The sequence below is a fragment of the Podarcis pityusensis genome (genome assembly GCF_964106645.2).
Source record: "Podarcis pityusensis genome assembly, chromosome: 6".
Lineage (NCBI taxonomy): Eukaryota > Metazoa > Chordata > Lepidosauria > Squamata > Lacertidae > Podarcis > Podarcis pityusensis.
In genome coordinates this window covers 69,244,663-69,255,148 of record NC_138030.1, presented here as the reverse complement: position 1 = coordinate 69,255,148, position 10,486 = coordinate 69,244,663, and positions in this window count along the sequence as shown.

Below are 10,486 nucleotides of genomic sequence, written 5' to 3'. Positions count from 1 at the left end.
CATTCCCTGAATAGCAATTTATTTTCAACCACAACAAACATTTCTTTCGCTTAGATCTACCGTCCTTGCCACCATACCCTCCTATCTTGCGTTCCTTTTGAACTGCTTGCCAGTAGTAGGCTTGCTAAAAATAATTTATGTGTCCGTACACCGCTATATCACAAGCACATTTGCCTCAGATGTTTACCGTTTATCTCCCTTTTCTTCTCAGCTGCATTGCAATTCAGTTTTGAATGCTGATTGTAATGTTCCTAGGGTCACCAAATTCCATAATGGACAGGGTTCACACCTCTGCAGTATACCCCATTTTGAAGCAGAAGAAGAGCTAAGGGGGGAGGAAAGGAAATCAAACCCACAACAAACACTTGGGGTTAGGGGAAGACTACCAGACACCATCAAGTTTGAGTATATATTGTAAAATCAATACATAATAATCTGCTCTGCAAAGACAGATTCACTTTCTTTTATTATTACTTAATTGTGCCCTGTGAATTGATGCAATGTTTCTTTTTAAAAAAATTACTATTCTTTTACTACTTCTACCTCTCTTTGCTTCTCTTAATTACCGCGTAATTACTGATACATTTCTGAATACTTTATATAGCAAATTGTATTGTCTGCTAAAAAGACATTATATAATACATTTAGCATTTACCTTTCTAAAACCATGTGTAAAGCCACAAATGTTAAAAAAACAAAAGCTTAAAAATATGAAATGTTGTCTGGGCCATGAATTGGTCTTCTTCAGTGATGTTTGTAGCTTATAAAGTATTTCACGATAATTTTAGTTGTTCATTAAAATGTTATTATTAACAGGTGTTTTTTTTTTACATCTGTGGTTATGCAACCATTTTATAAAGTTGCAAAGCATGTGTTATTAAATTTATTATATGTTTTTGATAACACATAGACTAACTTGGTGGTGTTGGTTATTTATTTATTTTAATCCCAATGCAAAAGACGTGTTAGGATTATTTCAACTGGTGCTTTTGTACATGTACAAGAGCTTTTGGTACAGCAGACTCAGATTTAGTATCCAATCATAATAATTTTATTATTTGTACCCAGCTCATCTGGTTGGGTTGCCCAAGACACTCTGGGTGGCTTCCAACACATAAAAGAACATAATAAAACATTCAACATTAAAGACTTCAGATGTCTTCTAAAAGTTGTGCAGTTCTTTAATTCCTTGACATCTGATGGGAGGGTGTTCCACAGAATGGGTGCCACTACTGAGAAGGCCCTCTGCCTGGTTCCCTGTAACTTCACTCCTCACAGTGAGGGAACCACCAGAAGGCCTTCAGAGCTGGACCTCAGTGTCCAGGCTGAACACCACAACCCATGAATCCTGGTGAACCTGTCCGGTGGTGGCTGGTGACTGACTGCCAGGAGTAGACCTAGAATACCATGTAAATCTCTCCCCGCCTCCGTGCTCTGGAGTGATACAACATTGGTGGCCCTTTGGCCCTGAGTTTAGGACAGACAACAAACAAACACATATTCACGAAATACACAACTAACCTATGGAATTCTCTATCACCATATGTGATGATACCTCCTAACATTAAATGGCTTCAAAAAAGATTTGGACTCACCCAGAGAGGAAACCTCCATGTTGAGACGAACAAGTTATCTGAGTACCAGATGATGAAAAAATGAAATCTTACTTGAGCATTGGTAGCTATTAGCTGAAAATTAAAGAATAACTATAATCCCACAAGACTGGTCACTTTTCTGCACTATGGCCTGATTTATCTATTTGACATAACACATTTATCCAGTATATCACAGTACAGTTACCAAGGATATCTTTTTGCCAAAATTATATCTCAGTAATCCCCACCTTGGTTTACTAATTGTTTTGAAATGAGATGAATAGGGAGCATCTTCTTAGCCTGTTGTCATTGCCACCAAACAAAATGTTGAAATCTTTTCAAACATTTCCACTGACTAAAGAAGAACAGAAGCTTTGCTCGCTAAATCTCAGTAGCGTTAAAGCTTGAACATGTGCAGTGAGATGTTTAATTAACTCACAGGGCCAACTCTTGCCAACTGTCCAAGCCTAATGTCTACACGGAAGTAGTAGTAGAAGAAGGGTTTGGATTTGATATCCCGCTTTATCACTACCTGAAGGAGTCTCAAAGCAGTTAACATTCTCCTTTCCCTTCGTCCCCCACAACAAACACTCTGTGAGGTGAGTGGGGCTGAGAGACTTCAAAGAGGTGTGACTAGCCCAAGGTCACCCAGCAGCTGCATGTGGAGGAGTGGGGAAGCGAACCCTGTTCACCAGATTATGAGTCCACCGCTCTTAACCACTACACTACGCTGGCTCTCCAGAGCTTATAATCTAACATTTTACATAGGCAACATGGTCAGCATACCCGGCCTCCCACCAGCTGGCTCTCAATCCTACTGAGTTCAATGGGTCTCACTCCTGGGAAACAGAGTATAGAGCTGCTGTTCAAATTCATATTTATTTATTTATTTATTTTGACAATTTATATACTGATTAATTACAGTTGCCTCTAAGTGGTGTGCATCAAGGCAGAGGCCCTGAGATAACATACACCAGCTCTTTTAGTTCCCTTGGGTGCAGCTCTTCAGGCCCTGGATTTGTGAATTCATTTTAAGTAGCTAGGTGTTCCCTTACCACCTCTTTTGTCATTTTGGACTGGTCAGTCCTGTCTATAATCTTCAGAAGTTCTTGGAGATCAGGTGAGGTCCCTGCAGACTGGAAGTGGGCAAATGATGTCCCCATCTTCAAAAATGCTATTTTTGATACCTGTCTTGCTCTTATTCCTCCCTAAGGTTATTATAGTGGAAATGTAAGCTGCAAAATTAGCCTATTTGTGCATGTGTACAGGCAGAGAAGCATATGATATAGTCTGATATAGGCATGTTATTATTAAAGGCTGGAAATAGGCAAATGCTGATGGAGAGCAGTTTCAAGCAACTTTGCCAGCTTGGAATCACAGTTGGATTTACCATTGTTGACATTTTTCTACCCCTGCTTGTTAGGAATCTGGATGTTAACCACACTTTTCTACTAGGATTCCCAGAAATGGGTTTTGGACTCCTGGCCAAGAGTAATTGCTTCAACAGACTATAGACACTTTGACTGGATCTGCACTGCTGGTTCCCCAGTGCAGGCAAGGCTTAATTTGAGTCAGCCATCGCCAGGCTAGATAATGTTTTCGCAGAAGAGCCTTTCAGCCCCTCTCAGTGTTTATATTCATTCCCAATCATGGTTTAGGTGAAAAGAATTTATAATGTCGGTGGACATTATTGCTCACGTAGTTCTTACATTCAAGTAAGAACTGTAAGGAAGGAGACATCTGCATTACAATTCAAAGGGGCAATGAGGCAGTACATATTTTATGTACCACTTTTGTGAAAAATACCGGGGGAAGTGCAGGGGCGGAGGAAGGGGGGGCGGTGGGGGCGGTCCACACCAGGTGCCCTCACTAAGAGGGGTGACATTTGTTGCGTAGCCTGCCCACAACTCCCAAGCCTACCCCGAGCTGTCAGGGGGAGTGATGGAGCTGTGCCACCTTACAGGCAGCCTTCCCCCATTTCCCCTTTGTTTTGACAGTTCAGGGGGGGGGGCTTGGGAGTCGCGGGAGGGTGGCACACCATTGCCCTCCCTCCCAGTCTGCTTCCGGGGGGTGGGGAGCCTCCCCGAACTGTCAAAAGGAAGAGGGAAGGGAGGAAGGCTGCTGTCAAAGCGGCACGGCTCCCTCCCTCCCCCTGCCCTGGAAGCAGCCCACCATGGGCTGCTCAATCCACTCCTATGGGTGGTTCGCCCCCTGGGATGCTTGCCCCGCCCCCATGGCCCCGCCCATGGGTGTACAGCATGTGCTCTGCTCCGGAGTGCTGGAGCAGCTAGCTCCACCTCTGGGGAAGTGGCCATCATAACTGGGTATGCCAGGGCAGAGGCTGTTTCCTCCATGTAGCTTCATCCACAGAAGGCTTCAGTTGTATGAACTGGGCCCATGGCAGCACAATCTGAGTTTCTCAAGCCGTACCTTGAGCTTATTTATGACATCTCAAAACTTCTGCTATCAGAAAAAACTGTGTGGAGAGAGAGACACTGTTTCCATCTTCCTTATCACACCTTCCAACCATATTAGTCTATCATAATGGAGCTGGCTTTTTTGCAGCGGTGCGGGGGAGGAGTGAGGCAGCAATGTCATCACCTTTGGGGCTACTTTAGGCTGCAAAGGTGATGAATATTGTTTAATGGCATATTGGTTAAGCTTTATTGTTTAATTTTTAGCATTATTATTATTATTATTATTAAATTTGTATGCCACCCTTCATCCATAGATCTCACAAAATAAAAATACAAAATAAATACATACAATACATAAAAACAAGAACGAAAATTGTGGTATCAGAACTTTTTTATTATATAATTTGATTGTGCACTGTGTTTATTTTCCGTGAACTTTTTGAGCACAAATGTATCTGTAGAAGATACAATAAATATATACATTTGGGTATGCCTATCAACAAGCTCGCCATCTGAACATACCCTTAGCTGTCCAATCCACATCTTTGAACAACAATATTGATAAGGGTTACAGATGGGTAGCCGTGTTGGTCTGCCATAGTCGAAATAGAAAAATTCCTTCCTGTAGCACCTTAAAGTTGGTCTTTAAGGTGCTACAGGAAGGAATTTTTCTATTTCGAATATTGATAAGGCTAAGTGAACAAGTTGGTCAAAGAAAACACAATCATTTAAGAAAAACAGGTGACTGGAGAAGATTATTTTCTTCCAAATCCATTGTTGGCATCATAGAAATACAGGAGAAGGCTCCCACCTCTTACATGAGATTTCCTTATTTTCACTGATAGAGTTGACATTATTAAAGTGCTGTCCAATGTGTGCTGTGATTTATGGGTTCGGATAAATTCTCAATTCCTTCAGGCACCTCTATATTGGCAATAAAATGCGGATTTAGTAGAAAAGTCATGGAAAGATTATTGCCATGATTTTGAAAAAAAAGAAAGAAGATATGCTAATTATCATGCAGCTGGAGCTGACAATCTGCCAGCTGGAGGCGGAAAAGGAAGGGACTTCCAATATGTCTCTGGCTTAGAAACTACTCAGATCTCTTTCAGAGACGGGTGCTCTATTTTTTGCATTTAATCAGCTGAAACAATGTCACGTGCTATTGCACCCTGTGCCAGGAATGAGTTAACTTGAGCCTTGTGTGGTCTCCCAATACTCATTATATTTACTAAGCTAGCGTACTCAGCAATGGTGGAGCCAATGGCCTTCCAGAAATTAGTGGATTTAAATTCCCATCAGTCCCAGTCAGCCTGGCCAATGGTCAGGGATGATGGGTGTTCTAGTCCATGAACCTTTTGAAGGGCCACAAGTTCCCCAACTCTGTCCTAAAGGTTTATACCTCAACAGACCCTCCAAGTGTCCCTAATTTCCAGGGACAGTCCCAGATTTACAGAAGCCTCCCCGGTTTCTGATGTGATCACTAGGTAGTCTAGACAGAATTGGTTAGAACTCACCCACTAGACCTAGCAAAAAGAACCACTGCTATTTCACTGGTTGCCAAACACTTTATCAAAAGGTTCTCAAGCTTTATGGAGAGTTTAGAAACTTTTTGAGAACTTTGGTTAAGTAGCAATCCCGCCAAAGGATGAGCCTAATCAACAAGTAAACGTTGAATTTTTTATAGACTCCAGGCGATCGTTATTGTAATGGACATTAAAAGACACATGCATTTATCAGCCCATTAAAATCAATGTTATTATCCAAATGGATTTACAAACATTAAATACATCTTCCCATAAAACATAAATAATGTAGCCCTGTTTTGACCTTACTGAAGGTACCAATGCAACAGCAGAATGCACATTAATAATTCTCTTGGCTGGGAGCCATCAATGGGCCAAAAGCATTTGAATTGTTTACCAACAGTGAGGCTTGCTAACTTTTATCCATAGCACCACAAAGCAAACGGGATTGCTTCAGATCTGTATGCTAAGTAAATAAAAACTGAAAGCCGTGGGTGGGTGCTGATCTTATTTATGGAGGAAAACTCCAGTGGTGAGTCTATAGCAAGAGACTGGCGGAACATAAGGAAAGTCGGGGGAGAAAACAGGATAAAAGACAAGCCCAGGGGAGGAATCCAGTGATGAAAAAGGTGTCTGAGCTCTTGTAGCAATGGCCCCATCCACTCTACTCTGAAGTAAGAGGATATTGACTCTCTGAGGTTCTTCTAGGGGTGGGGGTGGGGGTGGATAGACAGAGTGAATATAACAGTTCATTTATATTTATTCCAAGTATTTTAAAACCATCCTTCAATCATATTCACATGATAGTATACCAGAAAGACTAAAACAACTGAAGTGCAAATACAGGCAAAACATAATAAACTAAAATGACGCAAGATAACAAAAGTAGCATAAAACAGTCAGCAAAATTGAAATTTAGGTATGGTGCATATTTTGCATCCTCTGCAGGCTCACACAGTCTTCCTTCTCAGTTGCTCCTCTCCTTTCCATCTTTGAAGCACTGGGCAATATTATTTACATCTCCAGTGATATTCGCATGATTGGCTTCCATTTTGAGTTTACAACCCCCAGTCAGAAGCAGCTTTGAAAACTCTTGTTTGGAACTAAACTACCGCTGCTGTTTCTATTTGATAATTATTATAATTTTTTTACTTGTTTCCAAAAAAGTTTTCATTGGGTAGAAACCTCTTTGTGTGTCCTTTTATTTAGTTGCTTCATTATTTGTGCATGTTCAATTCTGCTTCAAAGTGGAAATCCTTGTCAATTTGGAATGCTGACTTCTTTGTTTTGGACTTCCCTTCCTTACTCGGAGTTCTTTTTGTACCGTCTATTATGCAGTTATTGTCCCCTGTAGTTAAGGCTAGTGTCAGAGAAAGCAGACAGAATGTGGAAAGAGAGCTTAATAGCTTTTGAACCATAAAAAGGTGTTGAAAATCTGACAAGCTCATTGAAATCCTTGCAGTTAGCCTGATTTTTTCTTCTTTTTTCTTCCCCTTTTCTGTCACAGCTTTCATGTTCATGCGTCTTATTATACATTTTTAATATAACATTGACAATTTGGCTTCTGAGAGTCTGCTCACATTTTTAGCCTGATCTCTGAGTGCAACTGCCCCAAACTTTATACTTTGAAAATTGTCTGGGTCCAGAAAACTCGGGGTAGACCCACTAAAATTAATGGACCTAAGTAAGTCATGTCCAGGTTTTTTCCCCAGGGGGGAGGTATACTCTAAATATAACTATACAGCCCACGGTATTAGAAAGTGCAAATATAAATTACACAGACTGCAATCCTTTGCCAAGGAGTAAGCCTTATTGTACTCAGTGGGATTTAATTCTGAGTACGTTTGTACAGAATTCGACTAACAGGGATCAAACAAACCCACATTTTTTCATCTTTCTGGAAGTACTGCGGATTTTAAAAAGCCATCCTGTTCAAAGTGTATCCAGGGTTCAAATAGGATTGCTGTCGTAGACCTTCACTTTCTGTTGTGCTCTCAGAAGCAGACATGATTTTTTTCCCTCTCTGCTGTTTGTTTATTCATTGGCTTGCTTTTATCTGTTTTTTGAGTTTTAATTGTTTGATTATATTTTATGGGCTATTTTTTATTTGATCGTTGCAATTTTATAATGTACACGCTTTGAGAATCTATAATGATTGGCAAGGCCACAGTAAAACATCATAAACGGATAAATCAAATAACTAATTGGCTTGGATAAAACCCTAAATAGTTTTCACCCTGTTTGCCCTCTCTGTATCTTCCCATCTATTAAGATCAGCAAGAGAGCTCAGCAGTGCTGGTTTTATTGGCAGGAGCTTTAAGGGGTGCACCAAATAAGGCGGTCCACTCAACCCCCCACATTCTCATCTCGGCCCAGTATACCTGAAGGAGCGTCTCCACCCCCATCATTCATCCGAGACACTGAGATCCTGCTCCAAGGGCCTTCTGGAGGTTCCCTCACTGCGAGAAGTGAAGTTACAGGGAACCAGATAGAGGGCCTTCTCGGTAGTGGCACCCGCCCTGTGGAATGCCCTCCCATCAGATGTCAAGGAGATAAGCAACTATCTGACTTTAAGAAGACATCTTAAGGCATCCCTGTATCGAAATTTAATGCCTAATGTTTTGCAGTTTTTTATGTGCTGTAAGCCAGACAGAGTGGCTGGGGAAACCCAGCCAGATGGGTGGGGTGTAGTAGTAGTAGTAGTAGTAGTAGTAGTAGTAGTAATTGCTACTGCCCATTTGCTTGTCTCTCCCTCTATGTTAATCTGCAGTGGGGAGTGGATGGGGGTTCACAGAGCTTCCTGTTGAGTGCATTCATGCAGAGCCATCTTACATTGTAAACTGCCCTGTGATCTTCAAATGAAGAGCAAAATATAAGTTTCATAAATAAAACCATAAATAAACACATTACCATGTTTTAAAATCAGAATAAGAACTTGATATGAACCTGTTGGACCAGGCCAATGGTTGTCTAGTACTGCGTTGTGTTCTCACGGTGGCCCAACAGATGCCTGTGAGTAGCCTGCAAGCTGGGCATGTGCCTCTGACCTTGCGGGTAGAATAAAGTCCTCCATTAATTTGCTCAGTTCTCTTTTAAAGCCATCCAAGCTGGTGGACATCTCAGTTGGTTAGCAAGCTTCCTCAAACTTGGCCCTCCAGATGTTTTGAGACTACAATTCCCACCAGCCCTGACCACTGGTCCTGCTAGCTAGGGATCATGGGAATTGTAGGCCAAAAACATCTGGAGGGCTGAGTTTGAGGAAGCCTGGGTTAGAGTGTGGTGCTGATAATGCCAAGGTTGCAGGTTTGATTCCAGTATGCGACAGCTGCATAGTCCTGCATCATAGGGTCCCTTCCAACTTTACAATTCTATGATTCCATGATTTTCGCCTCCTGTCGGAGCAATTTTAACTATGCACTGCATGAAGAAATGTTTTCTTTTATGTGTCTTGAATATTCCAACATTCATCTTCGCTGGATGTCCACTAGTTCTGGTGTAATGAGAGAGGGTGAAAATCTTTTCTCTATTCACTTTCTGCATGCCATGCCTAATTTTACAAACTTCTATCACGTAACTTCTTACTTACCTTTCATCTAAACTTGCTGTTTAGTCGTTTAGTCGTGTCCGACACTTCGTGACCCCATGGACCAGAGCATGCCAGGCACTCCTGTCTTCCACTGCCTCCCGCAGTTTGGTCAAACCCATGCTGGTAGCTTCGAGAACACTGTCCAACCATCTCGTCCTCTGTCGTCCCCTTCTCCTTGTGCCCTCCATCTTTCCCAACATCAGGGTCTTTTCCAGGGATTCTTCTCTTCTCATGAGGTGGCCAAAGTATTGGAGCCTCAGCTTCAGGATCTGTCCTTCCAGTGAGCACTCAGGTCTGATTTCCTTCAGAATGGATACGTTTGATCTTCTTGCAGTCCATGGGACTCTCAAGAGTCTCCTCCAGCACCATAATTCAAAAGCATCAATTCTTCGGGGATCAGCTTTCTTTATGGTCCAGCTCTCACTTCCATACATCACTACTGGGAAAACCATAGCTTTAACTATACGGTCCTTTTTTGGCAAGGTGATGTCTCTGCTTTTTAAGATGCTGTCTAGGTTTGTCATTGCTTGACAAACTTCTTGTGCCCTCAATTTTTCCCAACATCAGAGTCTAAACTAGCAAGTCCCAAATGCACCAACCTTCCCTCCTAAGTGGAATATGCAGTGCCTGTGTGTGTGCTGCAGCCATGCCTGTGTGCTGCAGCTGGTGGCTGCAAGCACTTTTCAGCAATTGCTGCTGGGTAAAAGAAAATAAACTCTTGGAACAGCATGGGCCCATGAGAGCCCTGGGAAGTGGAAGTAAAAGTGTTCCGCTCCTCTACCACCCCACCCCTGCAGCTGAAGGTGGGGTGGAGGCCCTGAACTTAGGACTGGAAATCTGTGGATAATGTCATGTGACCACTGGATAATGGTTTGAAATAAGTGAAGGTATGGTAGATGAACAGCTACCTGGATTCAGGAAGGATGGCAAAATTAAGTCTTTATATGCTATTCAGAACAATTCATTCAGAACAATTTCTCAACATAAAAAAAAACACATGCAGAAATACACATCATAAAGTGGAATGACTTGTGACAGTAAGTGTTCTATTTCTAAACTGTAGCCAAGATTGTAGGTCCTCCCCCTCCTGTTCTGGAATGCCATTTTAAACTGGTCTTAAACAGAAACAGAATCACTCAACAAAATGGACTATTATAGTGGTGCTTTTCTTTGTGGCTGAAGAGCTAGCTTCCTTTGTCTGCTAGCAAAGTGTCCTCCTTGTAGATTCCACCCTTTCTTCAGATCACCATCTGGTTTGATCTCAAGGAGGAAGAAACCATGTACTCCTGGGACCAACCAGGGGTCACAGCTTTGTGTGAGTTGACTCTCAGTGTACACCCATCAACCACCATCACTCTTATT